The sequence below is a fragment of the Vidua macroura genome, chromosome 3 (assembly GCF_024509145.1).
Source record: "Vidua macroura isolate BioBank_ID:100142 chromosome 3, ASM2450914v1, whole genome shotgun sequence".
Taxonomy (NCBI): Eukaryota; Metazoa; Chordata; class Aves; order Passeriformes; family Viduidae; genus Vidua; species Vidua macroura.
The window spans coordinates 78,445,894-78,460,116 of NC_071573.1; the positions used below are offsets into that span (position 1 = coordinate 78,445,894).

The 14,223-nt window shown below is 42.5% G+C and overlaps 1 protein-coding gene across 1 annotated transcript in view; it reads left to right on the plus strand.

Moving 5' to 3' along the window:
- Positions 1-14,223, plus strand: part of BACH2 (BTB domain and CNC homolog 2) — a 180,241-nt gene that overhangs the window by 43,446 nt on the left and 122,572 nt on the right. The window lies entirely within an intron of this gene.

Sequence of the window (14,223 nt, forward strand, 5' to 3'; positions counted from 1 at the left end):
GTTGAAGAAGTTCTGCAGTATTTTATTGAAATCAGCAAAGCTCATTGCTTTAGAGGGAGCTGTTACTAACTGGCAAGTGCATTTTCTTCGTGAGGTGCAAGGTGAGGAAAAAAGCAGTTGTGGCTTTGCATTGCTATAGTCATGACCAAGAAGGATGTTTAAAAAGGATATGAATGGGTGTGGATTTGATATTTCCTAAAGCCAGCTTCTTTTTAGTCTTAAATTGCATACTCCAGGAAGCTAGTTGCTGTATCAACATCAGTATAATGACACATTAGTTAAAAAAATCAATATCCAGTCATAGAAACAAGTCCTGGTATAAGCATTTGGGTGCTTACAGCTGTGATTTGTATGTATTTGCAAATGTAATGGGCTTTTTTTTCCCCCTTGTAGCACTGGTAACTTGGATAAACACTGTATGTGTGACTCATTGCAGAATATAAACTTACTTTAAAGGAGCAAGTGTTGGATTTGCTGAATATCCTATTGCTTGCATCCCTGAATACTTACTTGCAATAGGTCATGATTAATCTTAAATTGGCCAACCTGAGGGGAAAATTAGTGCTGATATCCCATAGGTACTTCAGAAACAAACAGAATGATGGAAGTGCTTTAAAAACATAAATAGTATTTAGAATTCATAAAATCGTAAAGCGAACATATGGTACAAGGCCTTCTAAAATATAACACTTGAAAGCTTTTTTTATCATTTCAGAAAGCGCTTGTTTAGTTATCACAGGAAAAGTAAATATTTTCATTCCTTTTTCTTCAGCGCACTCTCATTCCATTTATCTTTCTCTTTTTCCTTTTGTACTTCTTTTTTGTCCCCCCAGAGTGTTCTTATTTTGGTGGGATGAGAGATCAACACCTGATATGCATAGAAAGCCCTGCTTGAGAGCAGGAGATAAAGCTGCTATTGGTCCTCCTGGTGTTAGGTACATTCTTGAAGTCCTTTTGCAGTGTCGGCACAGAGCTGATGTAATTCAAACTGAACACTTGCTGTGCGCATGTGTGCGTGAGCGAGATGTGATGGACACTGCAGCGGCTCCTGGACCACTCAAGAACACACTTATGTTTTAATGCAATACCCCAGACATTGGTGAGGAGGGATGCAGTCCCTCTGTGTGTGTGTACACACACGTGTGTAGGCATGTGAACTCGTGGGAAGAAGCACAAGACAGCTCTTCTGCTGCACCTTTGGTAGGGTGGTTGTGGTCTCCACTGCTTCGAGCCATTAGTGGGACAGGGAGGTGAAGTTCCTGCTGGAAAGGGGTGGAAGGAGGAAGATGGAGAGTAGAGGAGTGGGGAGCCGGGTGGGGATCAGGGGCCAGGGAGGAAGACACAGCTCCAGAGGGAAATACTCTGTGCTTTGCAGTTGCTTGTGTGGATAGAAACCAGATGGTGCGCTGGAACACCCGCTCGCTTGGGCGGCGGCGGAGCCAAACATATGGTTAATGGTTAGGAGAAAAAGCTTTTCGAGCCAGGGCTTTGCTGACTGCCTCGCATTACAGATTGTTGCAGTGTGTCATTACATTGCCAAACTAAGTGCTTAATACCCGCTGCGGGCGCTGGGCAGGCATTTGCAGGAAGGATGCAGAGGCTCCCTGGTCAGGGCGGGAGGCTGACATCACGCACAGCCCCCTGCCACACCCCCCCACACCCCCTTTCCCCTCTAGAAACCCCATAAATCTCTCCATTTACAAGCCCAAATCTACAGCAGACAGTTTTCCTGCTCTGAGTGTCTTTAATCCATTTATTTCCAGCAGCGTATGGTTGGTTTTGCCTTTTTTTGTGCTGGTTTTTGTTTTGTTTTTTTTTTGGTTCTCAAGCAGCCGAGTTCACTGAGGCCGCAGCACCACACTTACATGTCCAGCATCCGAAGTTCCTGCTCTGGGATCTTTGGGCGACACCAGACCCCATGTTATCTAAGGAACTGCTGAGCTCATTCATCTCCTTTTCACGGCCCGCTTCCTTTTATTTTTAGCCAAATCCGTCAGGCCTGACAAGCGGGTAATTTGAGCCAGAGAAAGGGCAAAGCTCCAGGTCCTTTCCACAAAGCAATTCTTCTCCTCCCTCCTGGGAAGGCTCCAAACTTGGCCTGCTCCAGGCAGATGGATTTGTTGAGTCATGTGAGATCATTTACACAAAAACACAGCGAGGCAGTGAAAAGGAAAAAAAAAAAAAGGGGAAAGAAAAAAGAGAAAAAGGTGGGGGGGAAGGGGTGGGAGAGCATGCACTGCCGGGGCTGCTGTGAGCGTAGGAAATGTGCTGCGAGGCAGCTAGACAGAGGAATGCAGCAGATTCATTCTTGTATAAGGTAATGTCTCGTTTACAGTACAGGGTGGAGCCAGCACGGAGGAGAAATCTTTCAAAAACAGATTACTCATTTAAAACAAAAATTCTCCTTAAAATAAATAATAATAATGAAAAAAATAACCATAAAACACTCAAAACAACAACCCGACCAGCAAGCGAGCGGCGCACATGGGCGCGCAACAAAGGCGGCGTTGTTGACAGCACCGGATTACAGTAGCGGTAAACTCCGGGCTGGGAGGTTGCTGGAAAATGAGTTTGCTCCGTGATGCAACTGGAGTTTGCTTTGTCTGGCCGCCAGTGCAAGTGGTGCGGTGCAGACTGCGAGCCCAGCGGCAGCAGGGCACGCTTTGCTCCATCCAGGGATGGTTTCAGACCGTGGGGAGGGATGGAGCGAGCGGTTAAGAATCCTGAGCAGACAAGCTGGGGGGCCATCACTAACAGCAAAAACGAGGGGGGATATGCATGGAGGGGGTGGGAGGGAACCTCTTCTTGCTTTGGTTTTGAGCTGGTTGTGGCATCATCTTTGTTGCATCAAGGAGTAAATTGCATTTATTCAGTTGAATGTGAATTTTGTTTTCGTTTGCAACCTAAGCTAACCCCAGCATGTTGGTTTTCGTTTTTTAAGTGGGTGGTAAGAGAGAACATGAAACTTGGAGCTTTTCAGATCTTGTTACATCCTAGAGAATTAGGTTGGGTTAATTTATGCAGTGTTCTAACAAGATGCATTCAAACCTTTAAATAGACTGTATTTAAGTATTGTTAATATAACTCCCAGTTACTCCAGTTTTCTTAGCAAGGCAGCATCTAAATGTTACTGTTTTGTCCCAGCAGTGATTAAAAATTAAGAATAGAAGTAGAAACTGGAACTGGAAATTGGTGGGAAACATGCAATAAAATAAGTCCAATGCAAAGTATTTCCTAGAATTCTCAGCAACAGTTAAGGAACTTGGGGGAGCATGTAAACAAGGGTTTGTATTTTAACATGACATGTTCCCCTGCTGAGTAGTATCTTCTGCATTGCTGACTCCACAGCAGTGTCTGTTGAGGTGCTTTCCTCTGGGGAGGGGAGGGTTTGTCTGGAGCTTGCCTCCCTCTAACTTGACCTTGTCTTTCCCTTTTTCTCCTCCTGCTGCTTTTTTACACTTTTGTCTGAAAGAAGGCTGGCTTTCCCAGCCCTCTAGCTCTGCTGGGCTGCACCGCTGAGCACAGCACGCTCAGTGTGGGGTGAGCCTTCCCTTCTGTGCTTGGAGTTTTCTCACTTGGTGGAAACCTTTTGTCTTGTCTGTCTCTTGATGAGGCTACCTCGCTACTTATGTACAAGGAGCACTTGGCAACACCCCAAGTCCCAGCTGGGATCCTGCAGGGCACAAACCCTCCATGGGGTCCCTGACCATCAGCTGATGTCTGGTGTGAGGATCAGCAGAGGGACAGAACTATGAAGATGAGGAGTACAGTCAGGCTTGGGACCTAGATGGTGCAATAAGCTGTGGCTATAGCACAGCAGCCTTTAATGGAGAATGGCTGTAGATTGCTCTGAGATCCTTGGAAAGGTCCTGGAGAAGGACAGCACTGTTATTTATTCTGTTTGCATAGTTACTGTAACTTTCTTTCTCTTTTTTCCCAAAAACTTAATCATCCTACATTTTCTGTTGCTGTGAGCAACATTTCCTGTTGTTACCCAGAGCTGCAATTCCAGTTAAATTCTCACTTTGTATAGCTAATCTTTCAGCAGTGGGTGTGGGATTTCCAAAAGAAAAGGCATTTGTGAAGAGCCAGTTTTTAAGATTTTTGTCTTAGTGGACAATTCTGCAAAACTCCTTTTTTAACTATTCACATTCATTATTGGTTGAAAGCTCTAGCCTCATCTCTATTTATGGCACTTAGAAGACTTGTAGGTCTTTCATTCCCCTACAGAGTGCCCCAGTCCTCAACGTCTCCTTTTTCCGCTTCAAAGATGCCACATGTGTTGCTTTTTGCATCTGTACGTCAGACAACCAGCCCGACTAGGCAGGTTTCGGGAACTGTTTATGACCTGTCTATCGGGAAAATCAGCCTTACTCTTCCTTCCCCCTCTTTCACAGCCGCTCAACTTCCTCTCCTTCTTCTTAAAGTGTGTTGATGCTATCAGCCCCCTAATTCTTTTATCTCACTTCTCCTATCATTTCCATTCTTCTGTCTGTCTCATGATTAGACTAGAAATTTCTCTGCTTCTGCTGGCCTCTTCCCTCCTGGCACGTACTGTGGCACTGCCTCCTTTGGGATCTGAGGAGGGATAAGTATGGAGTTCATACGTGTTGAATTATGTCTTGTGGTTGGCATTGGTTTGCAAGGGTAGAGGACGTTGTCTATGGCAATTTTGCCTTCAATTAGTAGCTTTAAAATGCCAATTCTCTCCCTCCTAGGTTGGAGGATGAGCAGGAGGTCCCCACCAAGGCTTGGGAAGGGAGGCACTGAGAACCTCCTGCTGAGGTTGCTCAACCTCCTTATATTGTGCCAAGGAGAGATGCACTAGGAGAAAGGTAACCCTCTATGTTTGGTGTCACATTATCCTTTTGATGGGACAGGATAGTGTTTCTCTCCCTTGGAAAATTTAGGCAAACTTTATAGTACTCTGCAGTGATATCTAAGGTGAATGAGGCTAGCATCCATTTATGGGGCTTACGAAATAACCTCAAAATGAATAAATCCCTAGCCTGCCTTCGCCCTAACAGAAAATTATAGAAGTTATAGTGCAGTGGTGGTAATTTCCTCTTTGTCATGTGTTCATTCAGAGGGCTTTTCAGGGGAGAGACAAGATTTATTCTAAACAGATCAATCTAAGTTTCTGTGGAGCTTTAAATCTATGTACATTTTTCTCATCCAGCGATGAATTGATGCATCAGTGAAGTGCAGGACTGTTTGTAATGTATTTGAAACCTAGCTGTTTCCTGGATGCAGCCAAATCCCATTAACTGTGATTTCCCTGCTTCCTTTTTCCTCCTGTCGAGCCTTCTGGATAGCGGCTTTTCTTAACAGCTTGTTTGTAGAATCTGTTCCGAAATCTCCCGGTCGCTTCACTCTTCTCAAAGCAAGGGAAACTCTGGGAGCAGCTTATTAGCTGCTTATCATCCAGTTTCCATTTCTGTTAGAAAGTTTCCATTGGCCAGAGACCAAACAAGCTTAAATCTCTTTGCCTTCCATGTGGTCAAACACAACAGAGGTAGAAGTTCTTTTGGAGATTAAACTTTGCAGGTTTGTTAAGTGATACATCAATCTAGACAGCATTTGTGTATAAAATTGCCTTCTTTAATTTCCTTGGAGCATCCTTAGGGAGCCTTAAAAGTTGTCTGAAAGTTGCTAGCGAGGATGTCCAAGCATCCTCTGACAGTGCCTTTGCAGTAGCAGGTTTTCAAGTCTGTGTTAAAAAATATCAAGTTGTTTTAAGCTCTGTTCATTTCATTAGCTTTTCACTGATAGCTCCTGTAGCATTACTAACTGCTGATGTGATCCTTTAGTTTATTGCCTTGATTTTGTTATAAATTAAATTGGTGTCAGCGAAAGTCACTTCTGATCAGATGCTATAGAAAAATTTTTTTAACCTCTTTGCAGCCTTTGTACAATTAATGGGAACATACTGTTGCCTCTTGATAAGTTCATTCATGTTTAATAGCTATTTGTGAGCCATATTTGGCTTTTAAGTGGATGTATCACAGCTCTTGAAGCATTTTGGTGGCTAAATAGCTGGGATTAGACACTCCAATTGCTCTTGCCAATTGTTTTCTGGTGTTCATAATGAACTCTGTGTGTTACAAAAATATTTTTAGTTATAGCCTTGTCGGATTTGTTTAAGGAAAAGAAATATCCTTATTTTTCAGAGAAGTTTATCTGGGAGTGAATGGAATTATATTAATGTTTTTTTCTCACTTGATCAAATTTTAAGTGCTAAAATGAAAGGCCCACTATTACTTGCAAAAGTAAGACTTGCTTTAGGAGGAGTGGAGCAATTTATCTTCTGTATCTGCTTCACTAATTGCAGCCTTTAAAGACCCTAAAGAGTACTGGTAGTCAACAATTTCCTTACTGCAACCAGGGAAAATCAGATTTAAAATGCACTTAACTGATGCTCTGTTCCACATTTTAATACCTCTTGATTCCTGTGGTCACAGCATAAATAAATACATTTGATTGCTTACTGGATCATGCAAGTTTTGGATGCCTTCCTCCCTCATCAGAATACTCCTTTTATCAAAGATAGCTGCTGTGATAGAGCTCCAAGCTGTTGATTAGGTAAAAGGGAATGCCATACATGGGAAAATAAACCAACACCCACAAGGTAGCGTCTTACTAGAAAGTAATGAGATTTCTACTACAAAATTCAGCTTGTTGTCTTCTATTTGAATACTTTTCAAAATTAATAATAAAATACTGAAAAATTAAACTTGTGCATTCTGGGAGAATGGCATGGGATAATTCTGGGAGAATTAACATGGGACATCTTTCTGTTTGGTTTTGAGTTGATTGCTAATTGGCTTCCGCATAGTACTGTGAATGGGTTTGAAGCCCCTGTGGTGGGCTTGGACTAGTCTGGTTCAGACTCATTGCTGCCCTTCTCCATGCTGTTCATTATGGTTAATGGTGTCTGGTAGGATGGCAGAACCCAGATAGTTATGATTAAAGAAGTCTTCTCCTGGGATGCACAGCTTGGACACAAGCATCAGTGAAGCCCTTTTTGCAGCCAGTGATGATGTAGACAGCGGGACTGCATGGGGAGGACGTTACGGGTAGCACTGTGCTGCTGAGGGTATGGCTGGCACAGCCAGACCTGCTCAGATGGCATTTTGAGAGCAAGAGGTTAAAAGGGCAAGGGTAAACCACGGTCTGAAGCAGACTCTTGCATGGGGCAGGTCTGTTCTTGGGTGACGCTCATTTAGCTGTGCAGCTGAAGTGCAGCAGGAGTTTCACCCCTGCCCACAGGCTAACAATCACACGCTCAGTGGGAAGTTACTTTTCTGCTGGGTTTTGCCCCCTGTGAGTGTTGGGGACATCATTGGACGTAACAGAAAATTAAGGGGCAGAGGTTTGTGGGGTATCATAGCCTGTTCACCGTTTAAAATAAATCTTCTGTTATTAATTCTTCATGGGGCAAAGGGAAAGAGGGGTTTGCACTCTAAACTCTGGAAAATTTTGGGTATTTAATGCTAATTTTAACCCTGAAGCATTAGTGAATTAAGTAGAGCTCCAAGTGCTGCAGTTAGCCTTCAACAGGAAACACTGGGTAGTATTGCTGAAGGAGTGATGATAGCAGGGGTTCCCATATGCATGCAGTGGCATTTCTGGAAGAACTAAAGGTTGGTATTTCCAAACACAAGTGGAAATTCACGTGAGCTGATGACACATATTTTGGTTTCCAGTACAGTAGGTGGCAGGAGAGACAAAGTGACAGCTTGGCTGGGGTGGCTGCTGGTCCACCTGCCACAGTAACAAATGGTGCTCTACACCCAGTACTGTGGAATAAGTGACATTGTATTGCCAGGTGCTTTTGTGAGGTCTGTCCTCTGGTGTGATCAGCGCAATGCCATAACAAGATGAGAACATTAGATACACATACTGCAATGTCTCCGTGTCAAATGCCCCAGTGTGCACTTGTGGTGTTTTTGTACCATGTCTTCTGGTACGTGTCAGGGACTAGAGGTTTTGTGGCAGCCTACACCAGCCCTAGTTATGACTGCTCATTGTCCTTCTCTTCCTACCTTGTCCTTGGCCAGGCCTTCCCCCGTTCTCTCTTGTGCCAGTGTTAGTGCTTATGAAGCTGACCATAATCTGCTTGATGGGGTAAAGCCAGTCAACAACAAACTAAGCTAAAGATGGGGTTGGACTTTGTACAGCTCAGCAGAAGCATCTCACCTCGTGGTTGTGAAAACAGTGTTGAGGTAAAGAAGTAAGTAATTGGAAAAGGGACTGACAAATTCAGGCAATAGAGTGCACCCTTGATCACCCCTATCAAACAGGATGGAAGACAGTGAAGTAGACACCAGCAACTTCTCTAAGCCAACAGCTGATACTTTTGGCTTAGAGAAGTTTCTGATCTACAGCTGCATAAAATAGCCTTAAAAGCCTGAAAAACCTTTTAAGTTACATAAGAGTCTTTCCTAATGGAGAGGCAAACTGAAGAAGTGAAATTAGTGGCATTTTCCCTTTGTGTCTTACACATATGTCTCCTTTTTTAGGTGAAAGGGATATTCCTCATCCCACTTTAGTGAAGGTGAACAGATTGTTTCCTTTTTTATTTATGGGAGATTTGGTCTCCCAGTGCCCCCAAGGACAAAATCTGCTCCAGTGTGTGTGTAACTTGAGCAATGTCAATGAGATTGTAAAACAGAGAAGGTGATTTGGCTCTGGGTTTGTAACTGGAGAAAGGAAGAGCTTTTGTCCATTGATTTATAAGAAAATTGATGTATGCCTAAAATATGCCCACCTGTTTGCTGTGCTTTTTTCCTGAGGATTGCTCAATGAAGGACTTCTTTGTGCAGACCTGCCTTAGACCCAAGAAGAGCAGATAGTATACGACTCATACTTGTCAGAAGAATCTTTAGTATACATACAAGCTTCCAGTGATGACTTTAGTCCTCCCTTTATCTATATTTGGACATAAAATTTGAATTCTGGCATATCAAAATATGCCTGTATGATGACCTAAATTTTGCATCTTCATAAAATGTCAAGCCCTTTTGCTTGGCTCCATTACTTATATTCTGTTTCTGTGACTACTGGTTTTGTAAGATTGTTGTCAGTGTTTTTTTAAAAAAAAGTTAATGCTGTTTTTTTCATTGAAGGTTGACTGAAATTTGAACTGGTGTTGAAGTTGTAAAACTGTTAGTGTAACATAGTAGCAAGGACAAGACATCTTTTGTCTTTGCTGGAGAGCCTGACTGCCCCATAGATAGAACTTGAGCACTTCATAGTGATGAAAAATGAAGGCAGGAACACAGTGATTTATTGAAGGTCATGGAGGAAACCTGAAAGGTTGAGACCTAGGTCTCTTCTACCCCACCCCAGGAAGCTGAATCCTGTGATTTCTAGTATGGTGAAGTTTACTTCCTCTTCCCCTGAGAATGTGAGACTCTTCCCCTTGCAAAAATATTTGTTCTTGTCACGGCAGGTACAGACACACATTGCAAATTTGGAACCAAATTTGACTCATTGCCACAAAAACAGGCACATTTAGAAAGTAGCTAGCTATTGCTGTATTGTGCAGAATGAACAAGGGAAATGGTCTGAGTGGCACAAAAACCAGTTAGTAACTGCTCTGTTGTTGCTTTGCTCAACTCTCTGAGTTGTATCTGCACCAGAGGAGGGACCTGGGCATGCACTGGGTTTAGGCAGCTTTTGGACTGCTCCATCCCTTGCACACAGGACAGGTTTTTTTCTCATAGAAAAGCCAGTTGTAAAGAATGGGACCTTGTTGGCAAAATTTTCCTTGAATGGGCTGGTATCTTGCAGATATGGGTACACTGACAGCAATGGTGTGGCTGCAAATAGTTAATTGGTTCTGTAACCAGGTTTAACTGTAGAGGGCTCTGCTTGGTGAGGAGGATCAGGAAGGAGTTCCTATTATTTTAAAGCACAAGCTATCTGAGGCTAATTATGAAAAACATGTCAAATTGAAATACTCATTCTTTTAAATGAATTTCCATAAGCAGCTCATAGACAGGTTTATGCTGCACTGGAAGAAGTCTGACTGCACTTTAATGTTGATACCTGGATTGGTGATTAGGAAAAGATTGTTAAACAACTGGAGTTTAAATACCAGTACAGCTTCATTGTAATAATTTCCCCAAAGGCACATTGGTAATTCTGCTAAATAGAGAGTTTAATAGACTTCAATAATGTGTACTTGTGAGACCTTATACACAAAGGAATAATGCATAAAACATTCATTATTGTAAACTGCTACCTTTGCATGTAGAGAGGAATCTGTTGAAAGAAAATTGTTGTGTTGAGCGTGGCAACATGTCAGAGAGTGTTAGCAGACAGAAGTCGTTGTCACCCCCTTGCCTAATTCACCTGGTATGGTTGAAGTTGCATCATTTTATTCAACAGTGAATGAATTATTCAAAGTAGACATTAGTTTATTTTCTGAGAAGCCCTTTGAAAGCTGATGGGCCATGGTGGTTCCAAGAGCTTTGTTTTCTTTGATATGCTGATTTAGTGTCAAGAGAAGAGGTACCTGGTAGGAAGCATAGCATAACCCCATTTAAAAAAAAAGAAAAACGTTGACATTAAAACAACACAAAGTAACCTTAGCAAGTGGCTCTAAGTGAGTTTAGTGTTGTGTTTTGATTTGTTTTCACTGCAGTGCTGCTGATCGCCCTGATGGAGAACAGGTGAGAAGGAAGGAGCAGATGCTTTTGGTAGTACAGTAAGGCATTTATCTCTTTTAATGAGGTAACATCATTAGTGCTGACAAAGTGCTGCAAATCCATACGTGTAATGGACTGCTGCTGTCTTTTAGTAGTGCACACAGGCTGGTGTATTTCTGAGCATTTGAATCTGCTGAATCACAGGTCAGGCTTTATCTCCTGTCTGATGCTGGGCTGCATTTTTTGTGGGTTTTGTTGGGGTTTTTTTTGTTTGTTTTTGGGTTTTTTTGGGGTTTTTTTTTGTGTTGGTTTATTTTGTTGGTTTTAACCATTTTATTTCCTGTTCCCTCCCCTACCTGCCCCCATTCCACCTTTGCCTTAAATGTCTGGGAACTAAAGCACTCCAGGATATGTGTTGGAGCACAGAAGTGTACCCATTTTCCAAGCATAGGAGCTGATTGAAATATCACATGTCTATTGCAGTGCAAGGACCTTCTCTTTAACTGGGAAGAGTGAGGTTGGTTATATCTCTTTGAGCCTGATTTCTTTTGCCTAAGATGGCTAGAGGTTTTGGGTTGGGTGTTGTTGTTTTGGTTTTTTTTCTCCCATTGCCCTCTGCCTGTTTCCTAGAGCAGTGGCATAATGTCATAATGTCAGCCACACTAATTGTGTCAGCCAGTGACACTGATGTTCAGTAACAAAGAGCTGCAGGAAAAGGGAGAGAGGTGGCTGTGGCACTGGACAAGGAGCAGCAGCAGTTGGAGGGAAATCTACAGGTCAGAGCATTCCTCTGTACAAAATCTGTCACTGTAAAAGTCATGTGCACAGTTGTATTCAAAGTGTCCAGGGGAAGAAATGAGATGTGTGTCAATGGATATTAGGTCCTTTATGTCTCACTTTTTAGATGGTAAGCATTACAGCACACAGCTATAATAGTATGAAAATAACAAAACTTCAACCAAATATATCTAAATTTTAAAAAGCTGGATGGTTTTAATAATGTCTCTTTAAAAATTACTTAATAACCCCAGAACTCCCATCAAAACCTCCACTACAAACAGGCAACATAACCTAGACATTTGAAGTATGCTGTGTGTTTATCAGAGAGCCACAGAGTGTCACTTGGGCATCCGTGCTGATTCCAGGAAGAGAGCCTGTCGGTATAAAAGATTCATCTGAATAGATCATGCACACAAGAAAGAAAAAAAGTGGTTCCTCTTTCTTTTTTTTATCTGCATGCCCCTCCCATCCTGGGCTTCCCAACACCTGCTTGTGCTGAAAGAACATAAACAGAATTGCAAGATTCCTCAGCATTAACTGTTGCCTGACACTCCCAGCTAAATGCTGCAAGGTTATCCCATTTTTCCTCTTCATTGTTTTTTCATGCTCTCTGCCACATATCCAATGAGTCTCTGCAGCATACTTAGATGGACCTCCATGTTTTTTGTGCTCTGCCATGAACTGAAAATCAGTTGTGTTCATCAGAGTTGAAATGAATCCAGAGCTGGGGGTCTCTCATTGCCCACCCCTGTTATGTTGCCCTCACACTGAGTGGGGGGACATGACTGAGAGCCAAAAGATTCACAGCTGGTAGGTGCACATACTAGCCCACACTGAAGTATTATCAAGTAGCCACACCACTGAGTGGACGTTTGGGTCAAGATTACATAAAGCTCCATTAATACTTGGAACTTTTATTAAATTTATTTATTTAACTCTGGAGAGATCCAAGGGTATGCTTCAGTGATGCCCAGTCAGCATTCCCCACTGCTGAACTGAAAGCATCATTCTGCAAAGCAACAATCTCACTAGTGGCTTATTGCTTCCTCATACTCCTGACTGTCTTGAACTGGCAGAAAGTAATGGCCAACAGGTTAAAGAAAAGGTATCGTCTGGGGCAAGCTTTAGGGCTTTTAGAGCTTTTAGATCTTTTTTGGTTTTACACACACACAGACACCCCATTGCTTCTATAAATCATCATTTCTACAGCACATGCCAAAGGTTTTCTGTGCTGTCTTATTCCAACAGTGAAACCAGAGTTCAATTGCCTCTCTTCCAAAGCTGGGATTACAAAAACTTCACACTGTCTCACCCTCCTCTCTTGCTGCAGGCACTCTGGTCCAATAAATAAATACTTGGCCAAGTTTTACTACCCTTTTCCCCTTTAACTAAAACCAAATGCCTTCTGCTTTGTTGAAGGCAAGTCATGGCTACTTCTGTTGCTCCAGCCAGCAGTTTCTCAACCAGCTTCGCCTCTCAGGGACTGATTAATTTTTAGTGACTCTGAAACAGTTACCAAAACCTTCTGTGACTGATGTATGAAAAGAAAGTAACATTGTCCAGGGTCCTTAGGGAAAGAAAATAGCTGTTCATACCCTTTCCCAAGACTACAGATGACCCAACTTCGCTCTCATTTCTCTAATAAAACTGGGATCAAAGTGTTGGGATGGAGGGCAAAGGGTTTGACAAATATACAGGTGATAGTATGACAGGCTTCTGTATTAAGGTTATCTACACCTTTTTTATTTTCTTTTTTGTGGCCAGTTTATTAAAAATATTTTAGTATTTGGTATCACTTCTCAAGAGGAGAAAGTGCTGGTCTGCTTTTCAGTATTGTTTCAGGGCAGACTTAGAGGTGATGCAGCCACGGGCTTTGCTGCTTGTGAGGCTTGATGCTTATTTCTCATAGGAAATATGGGGCAAAGCCCTGATAGAGAAGGGCTGCGTGTCAGCAACTGCAGCACTGGTGGGCCAAAGTGTTTGCCTGGCTTTCCTGGGTGGTCGACTGGCTCGTATGCAGTATGGAAATAGATCTTTTGGAATGTGAAACCCTGCCTTCTGCATTTCTCCCACAAGTATTTTATAGTTTTGACTGGCATGTGCAAAGGAAATGGAGAATAATAGAAGAAAAAAATTATATAACACTTCAGCTGTGCTTCCTTTCCATACCAAGGTTTTGCATTTAAAGTAAAAAGACCAGTCTTGTGTTGTTGCAGAAGTCTTTTTTGAAAGTTTAGTGAAAAGTTCTTCTGGTAAATGAGTAAAGATTTCTTCCTCCTGAAACTTATCTCCAGTTTAGATAGTGGATGTGCTCAGAGAAATGGAATCTGATTCCTGATTTTGCAGAAATAGGTTGTGAAGGGACCTTGAGTGTTTGGAGATTTTCTTGGTTTTCTTTCCTTTCTAGTAAGGATGTTATAAACCAGTAAGTATCCAGACTTTTGTACGTTTCATACGTGAGGAGGAGGATGCTCTCTCAGTGTGGCTGCTATCTACTAACTAGCTTAGTGGTCATGGCTCTCAACATTTGGTGTAATGTAGAAGTAGCATAGCTTTTAGACAAGTCCTTGCCAGTAGGACTCCTTTCTCCCCCAGGTTCAGCTGAAGAGCATGGAAAAGACAGCCTGCAGAGTCCCTGGGAGATCCAACTTTGGCCCAGCTGTGAATCAGCCATTTAAGGCTGAGGATCCTCTGTACTGCCAGAGGAGTTGCCTCCCTATAACAAACAAAAGGATCTTTGCCTTGGAAGTGAGAGTTTAAAAATACACAATCATGCAGAAGGGGCACT